Genomic DNA, 16,337 nt, shown 5'->3' with positions numbered 1-16,337 from the left:
ACAAAGTGCTTACGCCCACTTGGCAGGCAACAACCTCGCCAGCCCGAGTCCCTCAGCCAGTCCCTCGGACCGCCCCCCTCCTCCCGGATCCACCTCAGCCGATTCACCCGGCGCCCGCCCGGGTCGTCACGTGAGCCCCGCCCCGCCCCCTGCCATCACGTGAGCCGCCAGCCCCGCCCCGCCCCCGCGCCGGCGCGCTCCGACGTGCCCTGGAACTTACCCTCCCTCGGAGACCAGCCTGCGGGGACGGGCTGGCCGCGGCCGCCGCGGTGTGAGCGCCCTTCGGGCTCGCCTGGGCGTTCTGCAGACCCCGTGCTAGTACAAGAGGGAGCTGCCTCCCGCGAGGCCGCCGTCCTCTCGGTAAGGTGGGGGACACAGGTTCCCGCGGACGGAGGGCAGGTTGGTGAGGTGCTGCACAAAGGCGTCCGCGGCCGGGGCTGTGCCCGCCGAGGGCGGCGGAGTTAGGGGGAGGTGTGTGCGGGAGGCGCGTCGGCGCCGAGGTGAGCGCGAGGTGCGGTCGGGAGCTTCGCGGAGGGGGCGCGGCGCGGGGCGCGAGGTTGGCGCGGGGGGCAGGGGGGCCGTGGCCAGCCCATTGGCTGACGTGGGCGAGAGGGTTTAAATGGCTCTAAAGTTGTGGCTCCTCTGCCCCCCGGGTTTCCTGACTTCCTGTGTGAGGGCAGCGCCCGCCCGCCCCGCCCCTAGGAAGGAGGGCGTCGGGGTGTGTGTGTGTGTGTGTGTGTGTGTGTGTGTGTGTAAGAGGCAGGCTGGTGCCGCCCTCCTTCCTCGCCTTCTGCAGCTGCGTGTGCCCGCTCTCTAATTGCTGTGGGGTGTGCAACCCTCCGCCCATCCAGGCAGCCCACCTGGGGCCTCCCCTCGACTGCTGACCTTAAACTGGGCACTTTGGTCTCCGCAGTCTTTAGAGGTGCTCCGCCCCTGTTGAATGGACACTTGCTACTCTAGCTCTTCTGGGAGCAATCTCCTCAAAGTCCTTGAATTTAAAAAAAAAAAAAAATGCTCCTTATGAGCGTGCTGCCCTCCTGCCGTTTCAACGCAGTTGATTGTCTTCCAAGAATGGCTGTCCTTTAAGTGTTGGATCTTAAGTTACCGCAGACCCTCTGAGAAGAAATGTCCGCAGGGTCAGCATACCCTTTGAGAAAAACTCAACGGCCTTCAGTTTTAGAGGCTTGCGGTGTTTTCCTTCGACTGCAGCAGCGGTTATAAATGCATTTGCAAAGGCTAAAGCAAAATGTTTAAAGCATAGCTTTAGGAAAGTTCTAATGCCGTTCCAAGTGAAGTGTTTATTATGGGTAAAGGCACCTAACGCTCGAATTGTTTTATAGTTAATTATGACCTATGAGCAGATTTTATTGAGCATTTATGCACATATTCCAAAGGGGAGGAAATGTGGAGGAAGGAGCAGCAAGCGAGGAGTCACTCGGCTTCTGGTTCAGATTCTGCCACCCCTTCTGAAGGTGAGACCTCGGAAGACTCGGTGTTACAGTGGAAGGTTGTTAAAAAGTATCTAGCCCCTGGCCACGCCTGTTTCCTACTGAAAAGTTGGGAAATGGTGGCCTAGAGCTGTTATTTATTTGTCCATATCCAGTGTTCCTTCCCTGGTCTGTAGAAGGGTGTGTTACAGAATGGGTCATCTTTCTGTACATTTTCTTGTCTGAGTAGACATTCTGGCTGCTGGTGCTAGTATTTTTCTCTTTTTCTCTGTTTTGAAATGGCTTGGAAAGGTTTCAAAATAGGGATTTGGGAGCCCAGAGAAGTGCCTAAAAGCAGGCTGTGAAATTTTAACCCTGAGCAGTGCACTGTGAAGGGCCAGACAAGCCCGATGCACATGTGGGACCCGCGGTTGCATGTAGCTCCGCGGCTCTGGAGGGGTTTGTGCTTGGGGGAAAAAATGAAGTGTAATGAACAGATTATGTGTTTATGTATGTGTATGTCCAGGATTTGTTGATAGGATTCTGTTCAACTTTATCCACCATAAAAGTTGGAAAAGATTGCTAACGCACTAATTTTTGATATAATGCCATTTGTAAAGGTTATTCATATATAGACAATAACTTACATATTTTTATTTTTTACTTTACTAGTTGTGAGGCACAAGTGAAAACGTGTACTATAAATGCTGTAGAAAAACAGCGTATTATTTTCAGTTAATCACTTGGTTTTCATTTAATTAATTAGAAAGTATCTGTTGGGTGCTTTTTTTTTTTTTGTAAATAGGTGGATAGACAGTGGGCTTTACAAACTTAAGTACTTGAAGTTATGAAGTTGACATTCCTGAGAAAAGGAGGGTAATAAAATGTTTAAATTGATTGAAATAAAGCAGTGAATATAGTGAGGTATAAGTGGTAGTACCAATATTTTGCTTATCTGAGAAAATTGGTAATAAGAAAAGGTAACTTAAGGTGAATCTGGCTCAAATGGACATTACAGTTTTCTAATAGTGGGAGAGAAAAGTGAAATTAAACTTTTATCTCATATTTAACATTTTTAGTTTTAATTGCAAATATGCAGTGTTTTGTGGATTGAATCATACCTGAAAAGGTATGATTATCACATACCATCATTTTACTTCAAATCATGCTTTTCAAATCTCTCTCTTTTGAGGAACCCATTGGGCCACTATCTTTGTGGTTTTTCTTTTCTTCTGTTGTTAACTGGTCTAATTATGATACATCCTCAATTGTGGACGGCTTTGCTGTGATTCAGCCATTTTCCATTTACTTTCATTGACTTAAATATTTTGCAGTTTCAGTTTGCAGTTCATTAGCTTTTTATTTGAACCAAACTGCCAAGTGCTGACATCTCTAAGCACCCCTCCCTTGTTGATAATTAGTGTTTCTCAAACTTTAATGTGCATGGGAATCACCTGAACTTCTAACAATCCCCCAGGTGATAGATACCCTTGCTGCTCTTCTGCCCAGGCCACACAAACTATTGTCCAAAAGGAATGTAATACCAGTCACCTGTGTATTTAATGTAATGTAATTTTTTATTTAAGTAATCTCTACACCCAACATGGGTCTTGAACTCACAACCACGAGATCAAAAGTTTCATGCTGCTGCAGCTGAGCCAGCCAGTCAGGCGCACCTCACCTGTGTAATTTTAAAGCTTTTATTTTTTTTTTTTAATTTTTTTTTTCAACGTTTTTTATTTATTTTTGGGACAGAGAGAGACAGAGCATGAACGGGGGAGGGGCAGAGAGAGAGGGAGACACAGAATCGGAAACAGGCTCCAGGCTCCGAGCCATCGGCCCAGAGCCTGACGCGGGGCTCGAACTCACGGACCGCGAGATCGTGACCTGGCTGAAGTCGGACGCTTAACCGACTGCGCCACCCAGGCGCCCCTAATTTTAAAGCTTTTAGTAGTCACATGATAAAAAGTTAAAAAAAAAAGGGGGGAACCCAAGTGAAATAAATTTTACCATATCATGTAATCCACATGATTCTTTTATTCAGACTAAGTGTTCAAATCCTATGTGTATTTTACACATCCAGCACATCTCAATTTAGATTAGCCACACTTAAAGTGCTCAGTAGCCACATTTGGCTAGTGGCTCCTGCATTGGACATCACTTCTGGAGTCTAGAATCTAGACCACTGCTCTTCTAAGTGTATTTTTACATTAGCCCCATCAGCACATCAGCATCCTTTGGGAACTTGATAGGAATGCAGATTTTGGGGCCTCACCTCATACTGCTCTCATTATATTGTCTGGGTTTCAGTAACTTGTGTTTAAAAAAAAATTTTTTTTAATGTTTATTACTTATTTTTGAGGGAGGGGAGGGGCAGAGAGAGAGGGAGACACAGGATTCAAAGCAGGCTTCTTCTGGCTCCCAGCTGTCAGGACGGAGCCCAACATGGTACTCATGAACCCCATGAACCATTTAAACCATGATTTTATCATGATCACAACCTGAGCCAGAGTCAGATGCCCAACCAACTTAGCCACCCAGGCTCCCCAGTAACTTGTGTTTTAAAAGCTACAGGATATGGGGTGCCTGGGTGGCTCGGTAGGTTAAGTGTCTGACTTCTGTTAGGTCATGATCTCACAGTTCATGGGTTCGAGCCCTGTGTCTGGCTGTGTGCTGACAGCTCAGAGCCTGGAGCCAGCTTTGAGTTCTGTGTCTCCCTCTGTCTCTGCCCCTCTCTCTCTGCTCCTTCCCTGCTCATGCTCTGTCTCTCTCACTCCCTCAAAACTAAACATTAAAAATATCCTAAAAAAGAAAAAAGCTACAGGATATGATTACAAAATGTATATGTGGTATTCTGAATGGAATTCTAGAGCAGAAGAAGTCCATTAGGGGAAAACTAAGGAAATCTGAACAGAGCATGGTTATTGTGTCAGTGACAAATGTACCATACATACATATATAAGATGTTAAAGGTAGAGGAGACTGTATACAGGGTATATGGGAACTCTCTGTTTATCTTTGCAATAATTCTGTAAATGTAGAACTCATCTAAAAAAGTTTTTATTAAATGTTTATTTATTTTTGAGATAGAGAACATGGCGGGGGGAGGGAGGGAGGGAGGGAGGGAGAGAGAGAGAGAGAGAGAGAGAGAGAAAGAAAGAGAGACAGAGGATGAATCCCAAACAGGCTCCTCGCTGTCAGAGCAGAGCCCTGCAGGGGGCTCAAAACCCATGAGCTGTGAGATCATGACCTGATCCAAAATCAAGAGTCAGACACTTAACCGACTGAGCCACCCAGGCACCCCGCAACTTTTGCATTTTTGAATAAGTGATTAGTGTGGATATTCTGTATCATGCCTTATAGTTGACAGAGTGCTTTTTTCTCTTTCCATTCTCACAAGGATCTTTTGAGGTTTGTGTTGTCTGTTTTACAGGTAAGTTAAGGTGCTCATAAATGGCAAATCCTAGATCTAAATTTCAGACCTCTAACCTTGATTTCTGTGCTTTTTTGCCACAGGAGAATTTAGAATACATTTTACGTTTGAGTGGTAGCTTTAAAAGTTTGTTGAAAATTACCACTATTTTGCTATATATTACTGGTTTGTTTAAAAAAATCAGTTTTGTATACATTAACATATAATAACATTTAACAGTAGAAAGAAGTGAACTATAGATACATGCAACTACATGGATGAATCTCAAAAGCATTGTTCTAAGTGAAATAAGCCAGATATAGAAGGCTACATACAGTATGATTCGTGGGTTCTTTTCTTTCACCACTTTGTTTCCTTTAGTGAACAGTGATTAATGTGATGGTCTGTATCAAGCTTTATAGTTTAAGTACTTGTTCACATTTTCTCTTTCCATTTTCACAAGGATGTGTCAAAGTTTGAGTATAGTTGACACAATGTTACATTAGGTTCAGGTGTACAGCATAGTATTTCGAAAAGTTACATGTTATACTCTGCTCACCCACAAGTGTAGCTACCATCTGTCACCATACAACACTATTACTGTAGCATTGACTATATTCGTCGTGCTTTGCCTTTTAATTCCATGACCTATTCATTCCATAATTAGAAGCTTGTATCTCCCAGTCCCCTTCACCCATTTTGCCCATCCTCCTCCACTCCTCCTCCCTTCCCAGAATCTCTTAAGGTTTCCATTCTTTCCTATTTTACACATGGATGTACCACAGTTAGTCTAGGGTTTCATTAGTTGATAGGCCTTTTTTTAAAAATTTTTTTAAATGTTTATTTATTTTTGAGAGAGAGCGAGAGCGAGAGCCAGAGTGTGAATGGAGGTGGGGCAGAGAGAGAAGGACACAACAGGATCTGAAGCAGGCTCCAAACTCACGGAACTGTGAGATCATGACCTAGGCTGAAGTCAGATGCTTAACCGACTGAGCCACCCAGGTGCCCCAGTTGATGGGCCTTTGAGTTTCCAGTTTCTGGCACTTATGAATAAAACTGTTATGAATGTTGATGTAAGGCCTTTGTATGGACTTATGGTTTCACTTTTCTTGGGTAAATACCTAGAGGTATTGAAAAGGAATGGCTAGATCATATGGTAAATGTATACTTTATGAGAAACTGACAAAATGTTTTCCAGAGTGTCTGTACCATTTTGCATTCCCATTAGCAGTGAATGAAAATTCCAGTTGCTAGTATTCTTACCATGCAAGATATCCTTTATATATACTTTAAGTCATTGTAGTATAGGAGAAAGTAATATTTGGTGCTTTAAATTTGTATTATTTTTTTTTAATTTTTTTTTTAATGTTTATTTTTGAGAGAGAGAGAGAGTGGGGTTAGAGGCAGAGAGAGAGGGAGACACAGAATCCGAAGCAGGCTCCAGGCTCCGAGCCGCCAGCCCAGAGCCCGATGTGGGGCTCGAACTCACTAACCGCGAGATCATGACCTGAGCCGAAGTCAGACGCCCAACCGACTGAGCCACTCAGGTGCCCCTTAAATTTGTATTATTACAGGGTTTTTTAACAGGTTTATTGAGGTATAATTGCTGTCTAATAAACTGCATATATTTTAAATGTGTAACTTAATGAGTTTTGATGTATGTGTATATGTGTGTGTGTGTATATATATATATGTATGTATGTATATATATAACCTGTGAAACCATCACCACTATAAAGAACATGTTAATCTCCTCCCTTCCCCCCCCCCCCCCCCCCCCCCAATTTTCTTGAGCTCAGGATAGTTCATTCCCTTGTTCTCTGGTCAACATTGATTTGTTTTCTGGGGCTTTAGATTCATTTCCATTTTCTAGAATTTTATGTAGATGGACCCATATAGTATGCAGTCTTTCTTGTCTGGATTTTTTTTCACTCAGCAAAATTATTGTGAAATCCAGTTTGTTGTGTGTATTAGTAGCTCATTCCTTTTTGTTGCTAGGTGATATCCCATTGTGTGGATATACCACAATTTATCCATTCACCATTTTTTTTAATGTTTGTTTATTTTTGAGGGGACAGAGTGCGAGTGGGGGATGGGCAGAGAGAGAGAGGAAGACACAGAATTTGAAGCAGGCTCCAGGCTCTGAGCTGTCAGCACAGAGCCAGATGCAGGGCTCGAACCCGCAAACTGCGAGGTCATGACCTGTGCCAAAGTCCAGCTGACTGAGCCACCCAGGCGTCCCTATCCATTCACCTCTTGATGGACATTTGGATTGTTTCCAGTTTGGGGCTGTTACAAATAAAGCTGCTGTGAACATTTACACACAGGTCTTTGTGTGGACACCTGGTTTCATTTCTCTTGGGTAAATACCTAGCAATAGAATCCTTGGGTCATATGGTTGATATATATTTAAATTTTTAAGAACCTCTCAGACTATTTCCAAATTTTACCATTTTACAGGTCCACCAGCAGTGTTGAGTTCTGGTTGCTCCACATTCCAGAAAACAGGGGTATATAGTCAGTCTTTTAAATATTAGTCATTCTAATAAATGTGTAGTATTATTTCTTTGTGACTTTAATTTGCATTTCCCTAATAACCAAAGATGTTGGGCATCTTCTCATGGACTTATTTACCATCTGTAGATCCTCTTTGGATAAGTATATCTTCTACCTATTTTTTATTGGGTTGTCTTTTTTTTTTGTTTATTTATTTATTTTGAGAGAGTTGGGGGACAGAGGGTGAGAGTGAGTGTGTGTGGGAGGGACAGAGAGAGAGAGAGAGAATCCCAAGCAAGCTCCACACTGTCAGCGCAGAGCGTGATGTGGGGCTCAAACCTGTGAACTGTGAGATTATGATCTGAGCTGAGATCAAGAGTTGGACACCAACCTCCTGAGCCACCCAGGCACTCAGAGTTTTTATTGAGTTGTCTTGTTGACTTGAATAGTTCTGTATATGTTTAAATGTGAGTCCTTTCTTGGAGATAAGTTTGTATGTATGTTCATGAGGGATGTTAGGTCTTTAGTTTTTCTTACAATGTCTTTGTCTGGTTTTGGTATGAGGATAATGTTGACCTGATAGAATGAATTGGGATGTTTTTTCTCTGTTGCAATTTTCTTCAAAAGGTTTGTGTAGAATTGGTATTATCTTCCTTATATTTTTGGTAAAATTCTCTAGTGAAGCCATCTGGGCTAGGACTTTGTGGGAAGATTTTTAAAGAGATGTCAATTTAACAGATACAGGGCTTTTTAGGTTATCGAGCCTTGGCAATTTGTCTTTCAGGAAATTTGTCTGGTTCATCTAAGTTGTTGGATTTATTGGGTTAAAGTTGTTCATAGTATTATCTTACTTTTGATGCCTTTAAAGCTGTAGTTGTGTTCCCTGTCTGAATGCCTGATACTGGTAATTCATGGTTTTCCCCCTTGTGTTCTGGATCAATTTGACTAGAGGGTTAGTACTACTGATCTTTAAGAACCAGCTTCTGATTTCATCTAACACTTTTCTGTTTTCTCTCTCAGTGATTTCTGCTCTGATCTTTATCATGTGATATCTTCTGCCTACTTGCTGTTTAATTTGCTTGATGTTCATCTTGTAGTTTCTCAGAGGGGAAGTGTACATCATTGATTTGAGACTTCTTTCGTTTCTAATATGGCCATTTAGTGCTATGAATTTTCTCTGAGCACTACTTTAGCTGCATCCCAAAAGTTTTGAGATGTCATGTTTTCATTTTTATTCAGTTTAGATTTCCTGTTTGATTTCTTCTTTGACTTCTGAGTTATTTAGAAGTGTGTTGTTTAGATTCCAACAACAAATTTGCAGCTAAGTTTTTGTTAATTTATAACTTAATTCATTTGTTAGAGAATATACTTAGTATGATTTTAGTCCTTTGAAATTTATTGAGATTTGTTTCATGGCCCAGGAACAATTTGTTTCAGGCTGCAGAAAATCTTTGTTTATAGGAAACTATTGAACTGGTTGCACTGTTTTTAGTATTTCCATTAGCACTGTGTGTCTGATTCAGTTGTTGGTAGACTTATCAACATTTTGTATTGTCTTTATTTTTTGAAAATAACTTTATTGTGGTTGGTGTGTAGCAATAATCTTGTTTTGGTTTAATTTGCATGTTTGGATTTTCAATGTTTTGTAAAATAATTTAAATCTGAATAAAAATTAGGAATCATAGTGTGCTTTCTTTTTTCAATCTGAGGGATTGGTAGTAGTGATAATTCATCATTTGTATGCCACATAAGTGCTACTTTCAGTTTTGTAAAAGTTTGAATGTGTTTTTGCCTTTTAAAATTTACTTTGAAAGCGTATCTGTAAAAGCTATGTGAGGATTTTAGTGACTTTTGTGGTTTGGGGGTAGGCAGGTGTAAGGTGATTTAAATTGTATTCTGCAATGACTATTGTGGTAATATATACACAGTAGTATTTTATGTATGTACCACATTTTGTTTAGGCATTTATCTGTCCACAGACATTTGGTTTTTCTTTCCATCTTTTGGCTATTGTGATTAGTGCTGCTGTTAACATGGGTGTCCATATATGTTTACAAGTCCCTGCTTTTGGATATATACCCAGAAGTGGAATTGCTGGATGTTTTAAAAAACCACCATACTGTTTACCCCGGTGCTGCTACTGTTTTGCACTTCTACGAGCAGTGCAAAGAATTGCAATTTCTCCACATCCTCACCAGCACTTGTTATTTTGCGGTTTTTTTGGTTGTTGTGGTTTGATTTCCATTTCCCTAATGATTAGTGATGTTGAGCATCTTTCCATGTTCTTTTTTTTTTTTTTTTTTTTTTAAACATTTATTTTTGAGAGAGACAGAGTGTTAGCCGGGGAGGGGCAGAGGGAGAGGGAGACACAGAATCTGAAGTAGGCTCCAGGCTCAGAGCTGTCAGTGCAGGGCCCGATGTGGGCCTTGAAATCACAAACTGTGAGATCATGACCTGAGTTGAAGTTGGGAGTTTAACTGACTACGCTACCCAGGCGCCCCCATCTTTCTTTGTTATTGGCCACTTGTGTTATCTTCTTTGGAAAAATATCTATTCAAGTCCTTTGCCAACAATGGCTCTTATCATGATGTTAATTTGGAGTAGGTTGGTATAATGTAAGCATTAAACAGAATAGTTTTTTCTTTTTTGAAAAGTTACTGAGGTCTGACTAGAGCTTTGCAATGGCCAGATGTTAATAATCACTATTCTTGTATTTGCCTTTGTTTTGTAGATTGTATCTTTTTTTAAAGCACAGGATTTGGTAAACATTTGAAAGTAGTTGAATGTAAATAGTCATTTCAAAGATTTTAAGAGGGTAATGTATATAGTTTTGGAGGAATATCTGAATGGGTTGGGGGAGAGGGTGGTTAATACCGAGGTAACCAATAGAATTGTGAAGTGAATGAAGTTTTTCTTCTAGAGTAAATTATTAGAGGATTAGAAATCCTATTAAACTTTATAAAGACCAAGGTTATGATTTTCTTTTTCTTTTTTAAGTTTATTTTGAGAGAGAGCGAGAGAGTGAGGGAGAGTGAACAAGGGAGGGGCAGAGAGAGGGAGAAAGAGAATCTGAAGCAGGCTTCGTGCTGTCAGCACAGAGCCCAACTTGCGGCTGGATCTCACAAACTACGAGATCATGACCTGAGTAGAAAGTAAGAGTTGGATACTTAAACTGACTGAGCCATCCTGGTGCCCTGATATTCTTATTAATATATGACAACTTGTGTAATGATATGGACTGAGATCATGAGCATGGGTGCTTCCCCAAAGGAAAATCAAGGTGCTGTTACTATAAGGGGGGACAGGTTTGATGCCACCAAGGCAAGATCAAATTTATGTGACCTGTAAAAAAGGTTACTTTCTTTTTTTTAATTAAAAATGGTTATTATAGAAATTTCTTAATAAGAAATTAAAATATGGGACTCAGGTGTTGGGTATAGAAGGAAGAATCCATTGTTTGGAGTGCATTCAGAAAGAAGTAATAAGAAAGCTGAAAAATACAGAAGCAGAATTGATTATTGTAGAAGGGTGGTTTTAAAGGTTAACATGGAGCCAGTATCCATATAGGTAGCTTATGAAATAGCATCTGAAGGAAAAGGAAGTTAACCTATTGGCTCAAGAAAATTTTTTGATCCTTAGACTTTTTACTAGGTCTGAGTTTGTTTGTTTGTTTTTTTTTAACCTTATAGGCTGTCTTCCTGGTGTGTGCAAATGGATCTGAAAGGATTAAATTCTAGTTTAATCATTTTTGGTTTGAAAGGGCTTAATCAGGATGGTTTACTGAAGTACTGAGTGTGTGAAATTTTTAATACAGTGGGCTCCTCACTTTCTGCTCTGTCATATATCAGCTGGATCAGTATTTACTCTCCACGTATAAGAGATTATTTTAGAATGATTTTGAACCCTACTGCCTCTTAAGTAATTGTAATTTATGTTTTATTGAGAAAAACAGGCACTGTGATTCTCCATAAATGCAGTGTGTAAAAGTAAAGAATTACAGAAATGTGAGTTTTTATTTAAATTATTCAAATGTGGGGCAGCATAATGTAAGATTTTTTTTTTTATTTTTATTTTTCAGAGAGAGCTCCATGAGTGGGGGAGGGGCAGAGAGAGAGGGAGACAGAGGATCTAAAGCAGGCTCTGTACTGACAGCAGAGAGCCCAATGTGGAGCTCAAACTCAACGAACTGTGAGATCATGACCTGACATGAATTTGGACACTTAACCTACTGAGCCACCCAGGCCCCCCCTAAGATATTTTAATATGAATATGAAATGGGCGCCATATCACTTTGAATTATAGTTTAAGAAGACAGTAGTTTAATAATAAGCATTAAAAAATGATAAGCATTTAGATCTAAGGAGTAGATAGTCCTTAAAAAAAAAGTAAATATAGTCCTTAAAATCCAGAGGGGCAAGGGTCACTATGGCACTACAAGGAGCTAGGGGCTCATCTTGTATATTTTCTGCCCCAGTCCTTGAATCAGCCATCTCTCCAAAGAGCCTTGTTTCCTTTATTTGGAGAACGGTATTAGAAACCATATCTGGATGTTAGGTGTACTTGTTGCTGTTAGGTATCATTTTTACTGACAGCAAAATGTGTATACTAAGCAATATATAGATACATATCTGTAGTATTTCTTTGTAAAATCACCTTTATTTTTGTTGTTATTGTTCTATTTATTTATTTTTATTATTTTAGTTTATTTATTCTCAAATTAGCTAACATAACAGTGTAGTCTTGGCTTCAGGAGTAGATTCCAGCGATTCATCACTTACATACAACACCCAGTGCTCATCCCAACAAGTGTCCTCCTTAATGCCCCTCACCCATTTTCTCCACCCCCATCAACCCTCAGTTTGTTCTCTGTATTTAAGAGTCTCTTACGGTTTGCCTCCCTCTCTGTTTTTATCTTACTTTTCCTACCTGTCCTCTACGATCATCTGTTTGTTAAGTTTCACATATCAGTGAAATCATATGATATTGATTGATTTATTTTGCTTAGCATAATACTCTCCAGTTCCATCCACATTGTTGCAAATGGTGAGATTTCGTTCTTTTTTTATCACCAAGTAGTATTCCATTGTATGTATAAACCGCATCTTCTTTATCCATTCATCAGTTGATGGACATTTGGGCTCTTTCCATAATTTGGCTATTGTTGATAGCACTGCTATAAACATTGGGGTTCACGAGCCCCATTGAATCAGCATTTTTGTATCCTTTGGATAAATTTCTAGTGTGGTTGCTGGGTTGTAGGTTAATACTATTTTTAATTTTGTGAGGAACCTCTACACTGTTTGTGTGGCTACACCACTTTGCATTCCCACCAACAGTGCAAGAGGGTTCCCCTTTCTCCACATCCTTGCCAACATCTGTTGTTTCCTGAGTTGTTAATTTTAGCCATTTGATGGATGTGAGGTGGTATCTCCGTGTGGTTTTGATCTCTGTTTCCCTGATGATGAGTGATGTTGAGCATCTTTTCATGTGTCTGTTTGCCATCTGGATGTCTTCTTTGGAAAAGTGTCTATTCGTGTTTTCTGTCCATTACAGAATCACCTTTGTTATTTTATCTGTAGTAAGCTAAAAATGAGTTCGTATTGATGTTTCCAAGTTTAATCCATGGATATTCTAGTCTTTTCCCCATGATTATAAATTTCCACTCCATCACTGAGAAACCTGGTTCCTATCATCCATATTCCATTTAATTAATTATTTTGTTACAATACACAAATATGGCTGTATCAGAATTTTTGACTTGTACCCCCATGGGATGTGTTTTTTATCAAGTTAGAATACAGTATTTATGTTCAATTCCTTTGCCTATATTCTTACAAACTTCACTTATTTTCAAAATAAGTTAGATCAGCATCCTCTTCCCACCCTCCATCCATTCAGTGAGGTTGTTCCATGCATTTGTCATACTATTAGACTATCTTGTCTTAATCTGCTTTCCTGGGAAATCCTGGCATTCCCCCAACTGCCTAAATGAATTTTTAAAATTTGCATACATTAAAGTTCATTATTTGTGTTATAAAGATTAATGGCTTTTGACGTGTACATTGTCTTACACCCACCATTACAGTATCATACAAAATAGTTTTATTGACCTAAAAGAATCCCCTGTGCTTCGCTTGTGGAACCCTCCGTCTCCTCCTCCCGTCCTGGAAATTACTGTCTGTATGGTTTTGACTTTCCCAGAACGTGATATAATTGAAGTCATTCAGTGTGTAGCATTTTCAGACTGGCCTCTTTCGCTTTGCAAAATATATTTAAGATTAGTTTGTATCTTTTCTTAGCTTGATACCTTATTTTTATCACTGAAGAATATTCCATTGTGTGGATGTCTCACACATAGTTGGTTTATCCTTTGTCCTATTGAAGGATTTCTTTGTTGCTTCCGGGTTTTGGCAGTGATACATAAAGCTGCTGTAAACATTTGCCTGCAGGACTTTTTGTGGACATAAGGTTTCAACTTATTTGGGTAAATATCTTGGAGTGTGATTGCTAGATCGTATGGCAAGACTATGTTTAGCTTTGTAAGAAACTGCTAAGCTGTCTTCAAAGTAGCTGAACCATTTTGCATTCCTACCAGCAGTGAATGAAAGTTCCTGTTGCTCTACATCCTCACTAGCTCTTGTGTTGTCAGCTTTTCTTGGATTGTAGCTATTGTAAGAGGTGTGCTGTGGTGTCTTGTTTTAATTTGTAATTCCCTAATGGCATGATGAGCACTTTTTCATGTGCTTATTTGTCATTTGTCTGGTTTTTTTCATGATTTGTCTTTTCAGATTCTTTTTCCATTTAAAATGTTAGGTTCTTTTTATTGACTTTTAAGAATTCTTTGTATATTTTGGACACTAGTCCTTAATCAGGTATGTATTTTGAAAATATTTTCTCCTTGTGTGTGGTTTGTGTTTTCATTCTTTTAGCAGTGTCTGCCACAAAGGAGTTCTTAATTTTAATAAACTCGTATTTTTTTTCTTTCATGGATTGTATATTTGGTGGTATAACTAAAAACTCATTGTAAAACCCAATATCATATTTCTTCCCTTTTAAATTAGAGTATTTTCTCCATTCTTGTAACAATCCAAGAAGTTATTACGTCCACCCTTATTTCTGACTAAGACTTTATGGCACGAATCATTCTAAAATACCCTATGCAAATGTAATTTTTAGTAAAAAATGCTTGCTTCCTCAAATGCTTTGTTGTTTCCTCATTATTCTTTCAGATTTAAATCTCAGTTTTTAAATTTCTTTTACTACTCTATGTTTGTGTTCTTTCCTGCTTTCCAGTTACCCAAATATTTCCTTCTTCTGTCCCTGTTTTTGCTATTTCTTCATGGCCAATATAGTTGATAATATTAATCACTATATTTTTCTTCTCTTCTTTAGGCCTAAAGAAATGTCTTACATCCTACACGTTTTTATTATTAGAAAACAGGTGTCATGCATTGTGAAAAACTCTAAGTGCCTGATAAGTGGCCTATGATTTTTCATTGTGCAAGTGTACAATTTAAAAAAATTATTGGGGCGCCTGGGTGGCTCAGTCGGTTAAGTGGCTGACTTCGGCTCAGGTCATGATCTCACGGTCTGTGAGTTCGAGCCCCGCATCGGGCTCTGTGCTGACAGCTCAGAGCCCGGAGCCTGTTTCAGATTCTGTGTCTCCCTCTCTCTCTGACCCTCCCCTGTTCATGCTCTGTCTCTCTCTGTCTCAAAAATAAATAAATGTTAAAAAAAAATTTTTTTTAAATAAATAAATAAATAAATAAATAAAAAATTATTTGCTGGTATAATTCTTTATGCTAGAACTTAATGCTGGAATTGTCCTTAACTATTTTATTGTGCTCATTACGTTTAACTGATTTCTTCAGTAGAGGCCTGTTTACGAATTGTTCATTTTATTTATTTTTAATTTTTTAGGGAGATTATTCATTTTAAACAAGTACTTTCAAAACTACGTGGAGGGCTTCATGTCAAAAAAAAGTGGCCTAAATTGTACTTTTTAAGTTGGTTAATATTTACTTATATTTTTAAATGGTTTCTTTTTTTTTTTTAATTTTTTTAGGGGCGCCTGGGTGGCTCAGTCGGTTAAGCATCTGACTTCAGCTTAGGTCACGATCTCACGGTCCGTGAGTTCGAGCCCCGCATTGGGCTCTGGGCTGATGGCTCAGAGCCTGGAGCCTGCTTCCGATTCTGTGTCTCCCTCTCTCTCTGCCCCTCCCCCATTCATGCTCTGTCTCTCTCTGTCTCAAAAATAAATAAAAACGTTAAAAAAAATTAAATTTTTTAAAATGTTTATTTGTTTCTGAGACAGAGACAGAGCATGAGTGGGGGAGGGGCAGAGAGAGAGGGAGACACAGAATCTGAAGCAGGCTCCAGGCTCTGAGCTGTCAGCACAGAGCCCGACGCAGGGCTTGAACTCACAGACCGTGAGATCATGACCTGAGTGGAAGTCGGACGCTTAACCAACTGAGCCACTCAGGCGCCCCTGGTTTCTTTTTTTTTTTTTAATGTTTGTTTCTTTTTGATAGAATGAGAGAGAGAGCGTGTGCAGAGGAGGGGCAGAGAGAGGGAGACACTTTGAATCAGAAGTGGGCTCCAGGCTCTGAGCTGTCAGCACACAGTCTGACGTGGGGCTCAAACTCACGAACCGCGAGATCACGACGTGAGCCAAAGTCAGATGCTTAACCGACTGAGCCACCCAGGTGCTCCAAAGTTGGTTAATATTTATGCACGTGAGGCTATATTAATATTTTGTTGCTCATGGCATTACAATTGCTATACTCATTGTACATATATGTGTTAGATTTAAATTGTAGACTCATCCCCCTAAAATTATAGACTCATTAATTATGGATGCATTTACTGTATTTCTCTTAAGATTGTGTTCATTTGTTTACTTTTTTGATATACCTAGTAAAGATACCATGCTGAGAGATGTAGTTGATTAAAACAGATGTCCTGGGGGAGGAAGATAACATGTGCTGAGCTGTGTAATTTGC

The 16,337-nt window shown here is 39.8% G+C and overlaps 1 protein-coding gene across 3 annotated transcripts in view; it reads left to right on the top strand.

Moving 5' to 3' along the window:
* The first annotated feature begins 206 nt into the window (after positions 1-206).
* Positions 207-16,337, top strand: part of ARHGAP12 (Rho GTPase activating protein 12) — a 121,766-nt gene continuing 105,635 nt past the window's right edge. For all 3 annotated transcript variants that reach the window (XM_042945257.1, XM_042945256.1, XM_042945254.1), the window contains exon 1: positions 207-360. The gene's annotated coding sequence lies outside the window, so the exon portion shown is untranslated. The remainder of the gene's footprint in view (positions 361-16,337) is intronic.

The sequence above is a fragment of the Panthera leo genome, chromosome B4 (assembly GCF_018350215.1).
Source record: "Panthera leo isolate Ple1 chromosome B4, P.leo_Ple1_pat1.1, whole genome shotgun sequence".
Taxonomy (NCBI): domain Eukaryota; kingdom Metazoa; phylum Chordata; class Mammalia; order Carnivora; family Felidae; genus Panthera; species Panthera leo.
This window is presented reverse-complemented; position numbering and strand designations above follow the sequence as displayed.